This window comes from Macrobrachium nipponense, chromosome 28 (genome assembly GCF_015104395.2).
Source record: "Macrobrachium nipponense isolate FS-2020 chromosome 28, ASM1510439v2, whole genome shotgun sequence".
Classification (NCBI taxonomy): Eukaryota; Metazoa; Arthropoda; class Malacostraca; order Decapoda; family Palaemonidae; genus Macrobrachium; species Macrobrachium nipponense.
The window spans coordinates 45,183,858-45,199,749 of NC_087217.1; the positions used below are offsets into that span (position 1 = coordinate 45,183,858).

The window sequence follows — 15,892 nt, forward strand, 5'->3', positions numbered from 1 at the left end:
CAAACCACTGCCTTGGTAGAGTATATTGATGTGCTAATGCTAAACTGGCTAAGAATTTTAGATGGAACTTCATGTGGGCAATCATGTAGGTATGACTCACCACCTAAACTAGTGGTACAGTATACCAAAACTTCATATCATTCCCTTCCCAAAGGTAGTCCTACCTGCAGTGCACTTTGTGCAGCATACTGCAAATGTAAGGGTTACATTAAATAAAGAATGTATGTATACATTCTGTAGAGTAATGCCCATTACGAAGAACCAGGCCGGAGACCAAGGAAGTCAAGCAGAAAGATTGACGATGCACCCCAGTGTGTGTGGACACCTGAGGTCAGCATTATCTATGCTGAGAATAATATCAACAATGCCTTCTCTGGGAAAATATGTTGACCCAGTTATGTATGTTAGTTCATCTGTCTGTATATTGAGAAGTGTTTGCTCTCCTATGATTTTGTAAACGAAATGTATCTCAGACTTCACCTTCCTCTCTTAGCTTAAACATCAATTCAAAACCTTTGCATATCTATCCAACAATGTAAGCTAGAAGAATATATCTTATATTTTGTACCATGTGTTTCAACGATTTAACCTCCACACCAGAAAGAAGCAATTGAAACGAAACTTAGAGAATATCATCACAGTCAATCAGACTGAGCTAAGAATGAATGGTGTTATACCAACTGATGTCTGCTATGCAGATCAAAAGAACAACCCGGTGCCTTGTTTGTAAATAAATACGAAGACACCAACAATGTTGGTAGCGAGAAGACCAAAAATGGTGGCGAGCGGCTCTACCAAAGACTAACATGGTGGCAGATTACAGACTTACGAATGGCATCAAAACAGTTAAAACTCCACTACAAAAATGATATTGTTATGATACAATAAAGTTTCATACCTGGCAGATGTATACATAGCTATCGACTCCGTCGTCCCCGACAGAAATTCAAATTTCGCGGCACTCGCTACAGGTAGGTCAGGTGATCTACCGCCCTGCTCTGGGTGGCAGGACTAGGAACCATTCCCGTTTTCTAATCAGATTCTCTCTTCCACCTGTCTCCTGCGGGGAGGCTGGGTGGGTCTTCAATCGTATATATCTGCCAGGTAAGTATGTATGAAACTTTATTGTATCATAACAATATCATTTTCATACATTCAACTTACCTGTCAGATATATACATAGCTGATTGACACCCTTTGGTGGAGGGCAAGAGACAGCTAACTTACTGACTAGACAGGTAAACAACATATGTTGTAGGTATAAATAGACCTTGGTTCCTACCTTATTAGATGGAAGACTTCGTGGCTACTGCCCAGGAGTCTGCTTCACCTCAAGAGCCTTAGCGAGATAGTGATCTGTGGCCAAGAGTTCTTGCTGGTCTGTCGATGGGGTCTTATCCACTTACTCGGCAGAGCCTAACTGGCATTTGTCAAGGGGTGCTAATCCGCTTATATGACAACACGCCTTCTTTAAGGAGCACACAACCGATCCCGATCACCCGATCCTAACCCGTGTTAGTTCTAAGATTGTTAAGAGTCATCCCCAAACTCTTAGCAAACAACCACAAACTCGATAATCATACATACAAAATAAAAAATAAAAAAATTTTGTACCCCTCTAATAGTCAGCTGTCACTCGATTTCCTAATGAAGAGAAGTGAAGGCCGCCAGTGCGACATCTGACACTCCCATGCACAGGAAACACAAGAACACATCCGACAAGAGGGTTACGTACACATATTTAAGGATCGGTGCTCTCTCCTTTACCCAGAACCGTCTGTGCTGACACAAACGGACCTAGAGAAAAACATTTCTCATACGTCACTCGCACATCTTTTAAGTAATGAGATGCAAATACTGAGTTGCATCTCCAATAGGTTGCATCCAAAATATTTTTAAGTGACATATTTCTTTGGAACGCAATAGATGTCGCGATTGCCCTTACCTCATGAGCTCTTACTCTTAATAGATTAAAAGAGTCATCTGGGCAGTTCTTATGAGCCTCGGTAATTACACTTCTAACAAAGAAGGCCAAAGCATTTTTAGACATAGGTCTCTTGGGGTCTTTCACCGAGCACCATAGACCATGTTGTGAGCCTCCCAACCGCTTCTTTCTGTCCAGATAGAATTTCAGTGCTCTAACTGGACAAGTGATCTTTCTATTTCTCTGCCTACTAGGCTAGTAAGTCCTTTTACCTCGAAACTCCTGGGCCAGGGATTCGAAGGGTTCTCATTTTTGGCAAGAAAAAGAGTCTGGAATGAACAAATCGCAGAATCTTCTTTGAAGCCAACTCGTGACTCAAGGGCGTGCAACTCACTGACCCTTTTAGCCGTAGCCAGAGATAGCAGGAATATACACTTTCTAGTGATATCCCGGAATGAAGCCGTATGAGGTGGTTCGAACTTTTCCGAGGACAGAAATTTCAGAACCACATCCAAGTTCCAGCTCGGAACCCTAGGTTCTACTGACTTCGACGTTTCAAAGGAGCGGATGAGATCGTGCAAATCTTTATCATTCGTCAAATCTAAACCCCTGTTTCTAAAGACTGACGAAAGCATACTTCTGTATCCTTTAATTGTTGGTACAGAGAGATGTGACTTTTCCCTCAGGAAAAGAAGGAAATCCACAATTTCGGTTACAGAGGTATTGGAAGAGGACAGCTTCTTCGACCTGCACCAGTTTCTGAAAACTTCCCACTTCGATTGGTACACTCGCCTAGTAGATGATCTGCGGGCTCTAGCAATTGCGCTTGCCGCCTTGCGAGAAAACCCTCTCGCTCTGACAAGTCTTTCGATAGTCGAAAGGCAGTCAGAGGAAGAGCGGGTAGATTTTGATGGTACCTCTCGAAGTGGGGTTGTTTGAGCAGATCTATCCTGTTTGGAAGAGATCTGGGGAAGTCCACTGTCCACTCCTTCACCTCTGTGAACCAAATTCGGGATGGCCAATATGGGGCTATCAGAGTCATTCTGGTTCCCTTCGAGGCCACAAACTTTCTGACTACTTCCCCCAGTATCTTGAATGGGGGAAAAGCGTACACGTCTAGCCCTGACCAGTCCAGGAGAAAGGCGTCTATTGCATAAGCCCTGGGATCTTCTACCAGGGCGCAAAATGTATCTATCCTTTTGGAGAGAAACGTGGCGAATAGATCTATTTGCGGTTTCCCCCAAAGATACCAAAGGGTCTGACAGACTTCCGAGTGGAGAGTCCATTCTGTAGGAAGGACCTGGAATCTCCTGCTCAGTCTGTCCGCTCTCACGTTCCTCTCTCCTTGAACAAATCTCGTTAGAAGAACCACGTTCCTTTGATTTGCCCAAATCAGCAGATCTCTTGCTAGTTCGTATAGGGCGAGAGAGTGAGTTCCTCCTTGTTTCTTGACATAAGCCAGAGCGGTTGTATTGTCGGAGTTTATCTGTATTACTTTGTCTCTGACTATCTGCTCGAAGCTCCTTAGCGCGAGGTGAATCGCAGAAAGCTCCTTGCAATTTATGTGCCATGACACCTGCTCTTCCGACCAGGTGCCTGACACTTCTTTGGACCCTAAAGTCGCACCCCAACCTGTCTCCGACGCGTCTGAGAACAATGTCAGGTTTGGGTTCCGTACTTCCAAGGATACTCCTCTGTTTTCTTCTAAGGGGGTCAACCACCACCTTAATTGTTGTTTTATTTCTAATGAGATTGGAAACGTGTCCGAGAGCTGTCCTGTCTTCCAACTCCAACTGCTTCTCAGGAAGAACTGAAGCGGATGGAGATGTAGTCTTCCAAGAGGAAAGAACTGTTCGAGCGAGGAAAGGGTCCCCAGAAGGCTCAACCATTCCCTCGCTGAAGTACGCTCTTTCTCTAAGAAGTTCAATACTGTGGCACAGCCTTTCCTTATTCTCTCTTGAGAAGGAAAAACTCGAAAACCCCGTGAATCCATCTGAATCCCCAGATAGACTACGTTCTGGCTGGGGACCATCTGAGATTTCTCGAGGTTTATGATTAATCCTAATACCTTTGTCAATTCCAGGATTGTTGACAGGTCCTCCAGACACTGCTTTCGAGACCTGGCCCTGATGAGCCAGTCGTCCAGGTATAGGGAGACGTTTATCCCTTTCATGTGAAGGTGTTTTGACACATTTTTCATCAAGTCTGTAAAGACTTGGGGAGCCGTAGATAGGCCGAAACACAGGGCCCTGAACTGATAGATCCTTCCCTCGAACATGAAACGAAGGTACTTCCTCGACGAATGGTGAATCGGGACGTGGAAATATGCGTCTTGAAGATCTAGGGACGCCATCCAATCTCCTTGACGGAGAGCTGCAAGTACTGAGGCAGACGTTTCCATGCTGAACTTCTGTTGTTGAACGAATTTGTTCAGCGAACTTACATCCAGTACCGGTCTCCATCCCCCCGAGGCTTTCGCTACGAGAAACAAGCGATTGTAAAACCCCGGGGAGCTTTGATCCAGTACCAGCTCTATTGCTCTTTTGTCCCACATCTGTTCCACCATTTGACGAAGAGTATCCATCAGAACAGGGTCCCTGTATCTGGCTGACAGTTCCCTCGGTGATGTTGTCAAGGGGGGCCTGTCCTTGAATGGGATATAATAACCCTTCTTGATTATTGACATTGACCAAGGATCGGATCCTAGTCTTCCCATGCTCCCGCAAAGAACTGTAACCTGGCTCCTACAGGAGTCTGGAGGAAAGATTTCTCATTTTCCCTTCTTAAAGGGACGGAAGGCAGATCTTCCCCTTTTATTCGTTGACTTTCTTCTGGCGATGGATCTAGCCTGAGGGCTTCCTCGAAAGGGCTGCTGTTGTTGAGCTGGCCTAGAGGCTTTCTTTTCCTCACTGGCCACAGGTCTATTTTTCCTTGAGGATTGCCTTAAAAGATCTTGAGTGGCTTTCTCAGTTAGCAAATGGGCAATGTCTCTCACCAACTGAGAAGGAAATAAATGTTCAGAGAGAGGCGCATACAATAAAGCGGATCTCTGCGAAGGCGAGACAGCCTTAGTGAGAAAGGCACTATGAACCGCTCTCTTCTTTAGTATTCCCGCATCGAAGAGGGAGCATACTTCCGCCGATCCATCTTGAACCGCCTTATCGATGCATGTAAGGATGCTATGTAAGTTTTCAGGGTTTAGTTGTTCTTTTTCATGGGACTTCTTAACAATAACCCCAAGGGACCAATCTAGGAAGTTAAATACTTCTAAAGTATGGAAAAGTCCCTTGAGGAGATGGTCCATTTCCGAAAGACCCCATGTTGCTTTTGCTGAATTTAAGGCATGTCTCCTCGACGAGTCTACGAGACTGGAGAAGTCCGATTCAGCTGAAACGGGCAGAGACAATCCCATATTTTCACCCGTTTTGTACCATATGCCTCTCCTACCCCTTAGTTTAGCGGGAGGGATGCAAAAAATTGTCCTTCCTAACTCCTTCTTTGTCTTGATCCAGGAGTCAAGAGATTGTAAGGCCCTTTTCATGGATATGGCCGGCTTCATTTTCAGGAAAGATGAAGACTTGTGCGCTTTCGTACTTGAAAATAGAGAGCGCGGAGAAGGAGGAGCGGCTGGAGTCAAGGCATCTCCATATTCTTCTAAGAGAAGAGAAGAAAGAACTTTGTAATTCGAAAGTCCTTCTCTGTTAGTAACTTCGTCCTCCGAGACGTCATCTAAATTAATAGGCTCAGAAGGAGAATGCTCCCTTCCCTCCTCTGTCTCCTCTCTTGATTTCTTCCTTTCCGAAGAAGAAGCACTTCTATTAGGAGAGGGACTAGGAGTAACTCTCTCTTTACGTTTATCATTAGGCGAGTCATGTATAACTGTTTTACGCCTGTTAGACTCCTGTCGGATATCAAGCTCTTCATGAGGAGAATGCGCCTGGCGTTTAGCAGGAGTATCTCGCTGAGAATACTCCTGGAGCCTGGTAGGAGTATCCTGTTTGGAATACTCCTGGCGCCTGACAGTCGTAACACTCTTCGAATACTCCTGGCGTCTGGTAGGCGCATCTCGCTCCAAATACTCCTGGCGCCTGTTAGGAGTATTAAGCTCAGAATACTCCTGGCGCTTGGTAGGCACATCGCGCTTCGAATACTCCTGGCGCCTGGTAGGAGTAATAAGTCTAGAATACTCCTGGCGCCTGGTAGGAGTATTACTTCCAGAATACTCCTGGCGCCTGGGAGGAGTATTAATTCCAGAATACTCCTGGCGCCTGGGAGGAGTATCGAGGTCAGAGTACTCCAGGCGCCTGGCAGGAGTATCTCTTCCCGAATACTCCTGACCTTTGGAAGGCGCATCTAGTTCCGAATACTCCTGTGGTTTGGTAGGAGTATCGCTCATGGAATGCGCATTTCGAATGGCAAGTATATTGCGCTTAGCAGGCGCTTTACTCCTATCAGGAGTTCTCTCTTCTCCAGTTGGCTCTTGTTGCTTGGATGAAGATCTGGGCCTAGAACGATCTACAGTAAAGTCAGGCTCTTTGCGCCTACTTGGCGCCTGGCTCCTAGTTGGCGCCAGACGCTTGGCAGGAGTTACTTCCTTTCCCACTTCTCCCCTGCCTAACGCACCGCTCCCCCCAGAGATGGCCGCCTGTGCGACAACTCCCCTGGAGGGTTCGTTGCGCCCGACAGGAGATCGGTATTTGGATCTCTTAATCGGAAGCCTATCATCCTTTTTACGAGTAGGCTCTTTAGAAAGTACTCCTACCAAAGACGCTAATTGCTCCTGCATATTCATCAAAATTTTCCTGGTCGAAGGCTCATTCGAATCAGGAAAAGGAGATCTGGAAGGCGCTCGAGAGTCTTTTACATTCCAAGGATCTAACTCCTTTCTAGCCTTCTTCATTACCGAAGGCGCATCCTCTTCAGAGAAGTGCTCGGGGCTAGAATTGAGCTCAGGTTCTTTCCAATTCCTCTTCAGCGGACGTGAAAGCTTAGATTCCTTCCATCCTCTTCTCGGAGAAGGCGAACTAGATGATGAAAAGCACTCACGAAGGACGCTTTTCCTATAGCTGTCCCTGGCAGTCTGAGATGTATAAGATTCTGCCGAAGGGACGCCTGATCGTTGGGGATTCTCCACGACCCCCGTAAGGCTTTCGACTTTCCTTCTCCTCTGGGCCAGGGAGCTTGGAAGAGGTCTAGACCTGGGAGCGTCGCAGAGACGACCAGACGCCCCCTCCACTACACTGGGGACACTAAAATCACTCGAGAAACCACATTCACTTCTCTTACCTTCCAATGCTTCCATTTTTTCTTGCATTTTTTGAAGGGAAGCTCTGAGTTCCGCCATTTCTGAGGCAGAATCAGAGGGATTAACTTGTGAACGGGCTGAAATAGAATGGGCATAATTATGAGAAGAAGAAGAAGCTACAGAACTAGACAAAAGTTCACGAGATCTAGACATTTTTCAGCTTTTGTAAGCCGCCTTCCTCTCTCTATCTTTCTCTAACTTCTTCAAGTAAGAAGTTAGATTCTTCCATTCTTGCGCACTCAATTTCTCACACTCGTTACAGGTATTCTCAATTGAGCATTCAACCATTCTACAACCACTGCATGTAGTGTGAGGATCTACCGAAGCTTTCGGAATCCTCACCTTACAGCCCTCATTCACACACACTCTGAAGCTAACACTAGAATCAGACATATTCATGAAAATCCAAAGCGAAGTCCAAAAAACAGTCCACGATAGCGAATGCCAAACAACGATCCAAGTACGTCACCAAAAATCAGTCGAAAGATGATCAAAAGCGTTGTGAAAAAAGAATTCCAGTCAGGAGGAAGTAACAACAATGTTGATACTACCGGCGACAGAGAGAATCTGATTAGAAAACGGGAATGGTTCCTAGTCCTGCCACCCAGAGCAGGGCGGTAGATCACCTGACCTACCTGTAGCGAGTGCCGCGAAATTTGAATTTCTGTCGGGGACGACGGAGTCGATAGCTATGTATATATCTGACAGGTAAGTTGAATGTATGAAACTTGGAAGGAGGAGGTAAACATTATCAAACATCGGAAACCTTCTACGATGTCAAGCCAAAAGAGTGTACAATCAACATCGTGTCTCAGGAGATGGCGCTGACGACTTCGTCGTCGTATGCTAGACGTCATAGACAGCGTGGAACTTCGAGAACTTCCGCCGACGTGTCTTCCGCAGAGGATCATCAACAGCCCAACGAAACAGAAATCAGCCGTTCTACTAACAAAACAATGCACGACTAAGCGAACTGGGTCGCACGGAAGCGAAGACGGAAGAAGCGAAGGGCATGACGTCATGAAAACACTGCAGACTTTCCCTTAAATATCAGCTAAGTAAACCTTTTTATTCATTCGGTGTGTAACTTTGGTGTTCCTCTTACATAGGTCAAGAGATCAGTGTTCCTGGGTGAATTACGAGACATCCTTAATCTTACTTTTCTTGCAGGAATCTATCTTCATCTTTTGGTTATTCGTCAACGCAGGCTTTTTATCTTTGTTTTTTGCCAACCCTTTTTTTTTAGACATTCTCCTGAAATATTTTACCATATCTTGTGTGCTTAATTTTATCATTTTGGGGAACTCGTTTATTTTCTGTGACACATTATCTATATATAGCATATGCGTTTACGCAGTGGATGTGTGTATTCCTACAGATTTTTTGATAGGGTTGCTAGGAATCGTAGTGATAAGAAAAAACCCAAAACAAAGATGGCCACCCCTGCACCCAGTAACCCGGTGGTAACATTAGTTAGCGCCAGATCAGCAATTGTTCCCTTTCAAGGCCGTATTAACGGATATTTGCCTCAAGGGGTAGAATCTTGGATGTCATCAGTGGATGCTCATTTAAAAGCAAAATGCATCACTGTACTGTCCCTACAGCTACCAGAAAGCTAAAAGCTTCATTGACTTTGCAAAAGGGGATGCGGGGTCCTACCTCAGAGGGGTTTCATTCCAAGAGGCAAATACATGGGATGAATTCAAAATTAAGTTACACTCCGTATATGGCAGCAAAGAAGCCTTGGACGTAGTTTTATCATTGAGGAATATTTTCAATTTGGTCTCTATGACTCATCTTAAATTGGTAGACAGGGCAGCACTTATTGCAGACCTTTTGAATGAATATCTGGATAATTTGAATAATTCTACTTGGGTTACGGGGACAGACATGGCTGTAAAGGATTTTATTAGACTCACATACTTAACTTTCATAACAGCTATACTACCAGAAGCCTTGGTACGGTGTTTTGATGAAGAGCTATTGCCCGACAGCATGGAATTAGACATCTACAAACAAATTAAGAAACATATGTCTAAATGTGCAGACCTAGATCCTTCACTCGTTCGTTCAAGTTTTTGCAAAGACTGGAGGTAAATCACAGCAAGTAAATGTAGTTAATAGTAACGCAGCAGGGATAACTTGTTTTAATTGTAAGAGGTTGGGACACATGATCGCAGATTGTCGTACGCGTTATTGTTCAATTCATAATAGCTCAAGTCATGCTTATGCTCGATGTTTTTCACACCATCAGCAACAAGGTAACACTAAAAATATGCAGAATGTCCAATGATAATAAAAAGAAGAATCCACATTATCACAAAAAGAAACAAGTAAACAGTAACTCTGCTCAGAATAAGAAACAAGCAAATCAGGCTCATGGGAACTCAGTTCCTGGTCCGTCTAGCCAAAAAAATCAAAGTCAATCAAATTTTCCGAGTGTCCAAAGGAAAGCAAATACCACGTAATTAATTCCAGCGGGGGGGAGAGTGATATTGGGTTGTCTGTATCAACATCCTTTGAATTAAGGGGGCCAGCTGGCTAATGCCATTTTTTAAGGACAGGACTTTGATATTCATACCACTTAATAAGGTGACTTGGGACATCTCCAAACCGCATATGATTTTTGCCTCTGACCTTCGGTTTTGTGACGCCAGGGCGATTTATCCCGAAAATAACCATTTTTCATATTCTATCTCCTCCCTTGATATTTAATATTAAGACCTAGGATTACTACCATATATAGACCTGATGTAGACCTCCAAACAAATGAGGAGTTTTTTTTTCTAAAAGTAATTTTTTTACTAGATATGAATTTTTCAATATGGTAAAAAAATAAACCCTATAAATCAGGAGAAAAAAAATTTATAAAAAAAAAGACGAAACAAAAATTGGAAAAAAGGGCTCTATTTGATTGTTCCATAATGTCTTTCTGAGTTATATACTAAATTCCAATGTTATAGCTTTAAAACTAAGTGAGAAGATAGATTTTGAAGGTCAATAAGTATAGTTTTGAGATACGGGCGTTCAAAGTTTTCCTTCGCATTTCTATAAAGACAATGTTAATAAATAACGATTATTATGAATGTATATTTCTTTTTTGTGTATTAATAAACCAAAACTATTTTATTTATCATAATTTAATCATAAATGATGATCCCTTTGCTCATATATCGTAGCCTGGGGCACTGCTTGAGGCAAGATGGGCCACTCCTTCCTACGCAACTCTCTCTCTCCCCTTCACTAACTCGGCTCATTACAGCGAATTTTCTTCTTCTGTATGTTAGCGAGAGGTTTTCCTTGTAGTTTCCTCTTTGGCATGATGAAATTCTTGCCGAAACAAAGATAAACAAAAGTAAATGCAAGAGAATGTCAGAGGTGAAACTCGAAGGTGTACTCTCTTTTTACAAAGACAATTTAATAAATCATGATTATTATGAATTTCATATTCCATTTTGGGTATTAAAAAACCAAAACTTTGTTATTTATCATAAATGAAGATCTCTTTGCTCAAAGATCGTAGCCTTGGGCACAGTGTGACGTGTGCTGTCAGGCAAGACGGGGGGCGATACTAAGCAACCCTTACTACCAACCCTCCCCTCTCTATTCACTAACTACGCGTATATTATGATATTCTGTAATAATACTCAAGCAATTTTTCTTTGTCTGTATGTTAGCGAGATGCTTTCCTTGTCTTTTCCTCATTGGCATGATGAAATTCTTGCCGAAACATACATAAACATACGTAAAAGCAAGCGAATTTCAGAGGTGAAATCGAACATGTAGACTACTTGAAGTTTGTGCTCGCACTGATGGTTGGACTTGGTAGCTGACTGAAGTGAAGTCTCCCTTCTCGACTCAGGGAATGTCTACAGATGCCATTTCTCCCAATTCCTTTGACAATAATTATCAAAATTTATTGTAATAGAAGAAATATTGCATTTTCTTGTACGGATCAATGTTTTAGGCTTATTGAGTTACGTTAACTAATTACCCTGTAACTACAAAAGTAAGAGGAATTTTGACGAAATATTTTGTATACGTATTCTCAACTGTCATATGAAGCTCCATGAATTTTTTCATGACTGCATTTTTCGCCCTCTACCGCCATATATAGGGGTTCCGGCCGGCCCCCTTAAAAAATAAATTTAATCATCTGGAAGACTTATGTGAAACACAGAATTTTCCGATGAATCACATGACCGTATCCAAAAAATCAGTGCAGGATCCTGTAGACTTTCATAGAATGCACGCAATAATCAGTAATGATGAATTACGCCCTACTTTACATGCCCTAAATCTAGAATATCAGCCCTTTACATTGTTTTTTGATTCCAGTAGTCCACATAATATCATGGACTTACGGACTCATCACTTGTTTTCGAACTTCCCTATTGAGAGGTCCGGAGTGCGACTTTCGGGCACTGACAATAACGAACTAAGTGTAGTTGGCGTAACTCAGGTTGAGTATAAGGTGGGTAAGTGCACGCCTACCGACACATTTATAGTTGTACTACACTGAGATGTATCCAGTTGTAATTGTAGGATATCCCTTCATGTGCATTCAAAATATTATCCTAGCTCCTGCCAAATACGGCGTCTTTATCAAAGGAAAATTCTATAAATCTTTGAAAACATTAAAATCCGTTTTGGACAAAAAAGAAACAGACAATCAAACAGTAACTTACATTGAAGAACCAATCACTTGTCTCATGAATCAAGACATTGTCCAAGCGACCCAAAAGAATTCTTGCACACCCATAACTGCAGCTTGCACGCAATCCCTCGAGCCAAATACACCCTCGAATGTTTCGGTGCGTGTCAAGAGAACCTTGCCGGGGTCTGAACTTTTAATCCTTCCAGACACTCTGAAAATTAACGGACTTTCTGCGACACAAGCATTATACACTTTTGACTCACAACAACAGGTTAACATAGAAGTCTGTAACCATTTGAATACCAATCTAGTGATCTACAAAAATCAACATATCGTGGATATGGAAGTGTATAAATATCGCATTCTTACCGTTGCTGGAATTAATCACGCTCAACCCGTTATCGACAAATCCTCTTACAATCTATCAAAAGTAAAATCAATAAAGACATTCAAGAAGTGTCAATACAAAAGAAATTGTTAGAACTTTTAACTAAATATCATAATGTTTTCTCCACTAGTGAGGGATCTCTAGGGAAAACGGATGTCACTGAACACCAAATACGGTTAAAAGAAAAGCATAAAGCTATTTACATACCTTCATATACTCCCTGTGAAATTTCAGAATGAGATAAATGACAAAGTAGACAAGATGTCAGAAGAAGGAGTCATTAGGAAATCGAACAGCCCTTATAATTATCCCTTAATTGTTGTGCCCAAAAAAGATCGGACTTGGCGAATTTGTGTAGATTTCCATCGCTTAAACGAGGAAACAACAATACTATCTTATCCTTGTTAGGACAGAACAAATATTTCACCAGCTTGGACCTAAAGGCTTTCACCAGATACCCTTAACTAAAGAGAGTACCCCATACACCGCCTTCAGCACAGCCATGGGACACTATGAATTTTTACATATGCCTTTCGGTTTACGTTGCGCCCCAATTACATTCACCAGAATGATTAATATAGTGTTTGGCAATTATGATACCCTTCATGCCTATATGGACGATCTTGTAATCTCTTCTAATGCCTTAGAAGAACATTTGCATAAACTAGAGCTAGTGCTACAGAGACTAAGGCAACACAATCTAAGAGTAAAAATGTCAAAGTGTGAGTTTTTCAAACAGAGCTAGTCTATTTAGGTTTTACGGTGTCTAGTCAAGGTCTTAAGGTAGTCCACGTTAAGGTGTCGGCTATCCATAACTTTCCGGTACCTACTAACGTAAAGGGGATACAACAATTTTTGGGGTGTAGCAGGGTACTATAGAAGGTTTGTACACCAACTATTCAATCATAGCAGCTCCTTTAACGGATCTTACGAAGAAGGGCGTAGATTTTATATGGTCTGAAACGCATCAACAGGCATTCGATACCTTGAAAGAGAAATTGTGCAGTTCACCTATCTTAAAATTCCCTGATTTCAGTAAGGAATTCTTTATCGCAACTGATGCCTCAGACTAAGGGGTAGGAGGGGTACTAATTTAGCTATATGAAAAACAGTTCTTCCCTATAGCTTTTTATTCACGTAAACTGAAGCCCTCTGAAAGCAAATACGTATGCAGTAATAGACAAGGAAGAGCTAGGTATCGTTAACTCACTAGTACATTTTAAGTTCATAATCTACGGCTATCCTGTCCAGGTCCTTACTGACCATAAGCCCCTCACCGAGTTCTTCAAAGGCTTTAATCGCAGTCCCAAAACAACTTGGTGGCATATGATCATTCAGGACTTTGGAGCCAAGATAGGATACCTACCTTGAAAAGCAAATATCATTGCTGACGCATTATCCCGCAACCCCGCGCAATCCTGTATGGAACCATTAGCTGAACTAGAAGATATAGCAACATCCGTGCCCATTGTTAAAACAGTATCTGAACAAGAAAATTCACTAATCCAAACGATAGAGCACACTGAAGACCCGGGTTGGAGCGCTGAATTAGTACAGACTAAACAAAGGAAAGATCAGCAGTTAAGTAAAATAATAGATGCTTTGAACGGAAATCCTAAAGAAAAAGAATATTTAAAGTATGCGCAGCAGAATTATATAATCAAAGATAACATTCTGTGTAGGTCCGTGACAACGAAAACCCGAAGCACACCGCAGGTGACTAACTACCAGGTAGTAGTACCAATACTATCTCTTATACCAATCGTTCTAAACTGGTTGCATTCCAATCCCTTACATGGTCATATTGGGTTCTCTCTCATGTCACAGAAGGCCAAATCACTATTTTACTGGTCTACAATGCTTACAGATATAAAAAAACACAGCTAATTGTCACATATGTCATGAAAACAAAGGGCATACTGAGACACCTGTCAGCCTAGGGACCTACCCCTTGCCATATCAACCCTTTGAAAGAGTACACTTAAGATTTATTAACAGGGTTTTACGAGTCTGACAGAGGAAACAAGCACCTCTTGGTGTTAATTGATGACTTGACTCGTTACACAGAACTAATAGCGCTAAAAATAAAAACTGCAATTGAATGCCCTAGGAAATTCTATGAGTGCTACATCTGTAGACACGGAATTCCACACATGATAATCTCTGACTCTGATGGAGAATTCAATAATCATTTCCTTAATTTGTTGTGCGAATTCCTTTGCATTAAGAAAATCAATACCATGATTTATCACCCTGAGTCAAAAGGTTTGGTGGAAAGGGTAAATAGGAAAGTGTTAAATGTTCTACGAGTTACACTTGGAATGGATCCTAACTGGGATATTGCCATCCCCGCAGTTTTAAGTACTATTAGCCATTCATGTCATGTATCTATAAAAATGTCGCCACATGCAGCACTTTATGACACTCCCACTAAGACGCCTTTCCATATCCTTTCGCTTACCACTGCTTTAACAAATCCCCTAAGGGGATTTGTTAAAGCAGTGGATGCAAGTGTAAGCCGATATAATATACTTCGTAAAAATTTAGAAGCCCAAATTTTAATGAAAAAGAATCATGATAAAACCGCCAAACTAACAAAACCATATGCAGTAGGTGATCGAATCTACATACATGTATTCCTTAACGATCACACTCAACCGCATGCCAGCTTCATACTTTTTTATTATCTCCATTTTTGTCTGCATAAAAAGCATTCTCTTCTTTCTGTGAACTTCAGCAACTTTCTTGGGACCCATGACTATAATGTACGTAATTAAGTTATGTAGTACGTACGGTATACTAATTAGGTTCTCACACAACACGATAAAGTAGCACAACGAAATCATTAACACGAATTTACGTTAACAAACGAAATCGTATATGTGAACGCACGAATTCCGCGTGCGTACAATAACACTGGTGAGAAGCAATGGCTGAAGAAGAACGCTGCTACGTAGTAGATGCATGATGGGAGGGATGCTGACCAATAGGAGAGAAGGATCTCATGGCGGTGACTAGCATCAGGAACCAATGGGAGAGCGGGAGGATGGTGGCGAGTCTACTGAGTTGCCGGCGCGCAAGTTTCAAAATTGTTATCGGTGGTCCGGGCGAATCTCGGACTTTACAGCAACAACCTTACGTATCTTGAGCAATTTTCGTATGTAGAGCCGTGAAATTTGTTGTATTTGCTTTCGTATCTCGAGTTTTTTGTAAGTTGAGCCTTTCGTATCTCGAGGTACCACTGTACCTGTAAATAAAGTGTATTAGTGTACATGGTATACAAGAAATACTGTACGTACATATGTACATATGTAGTAAAATGTGGAATCTTACCTTTTGAGTGAGGCTATCTCAGAAAGTGGAGACAGAGGACAAACGGCAGAAAATTTGTTACGTGGTGCGTACACTTAACTTTACGAAACACATTAAAAAATGTCAAGAAACATAGACTAAACTTTACAAAACACTTTAACAAAGCGTAACACTTATTTTTACAAAAAATTAAAAAAAAAAAAATTTTCTTTTTTTGATTTTTACATTTTTTTTACTTTTTTTACTTTACGTTTTTTTTACAAAATTTCAATTTCTTCACCACTTTCAACTTTCTGTTTTTTCGTA

The 15,892-nt window shown here is 41.9% G+C and overlaps 1 protein-coding gene across 1 annotated transcript in view; it reads right to left on the reverse strand.

Annotated features, from left to right (window-relative positions):
• The window catches only part of LOC135201713 (zinc finger protein 33B-like), a 108,595-nt gene that overhangs the window by 18,921 nt on the left and 73,782 nt on the right, over nt 1-15,892 (reverse strand). The window lies entirely within an intron of this gene.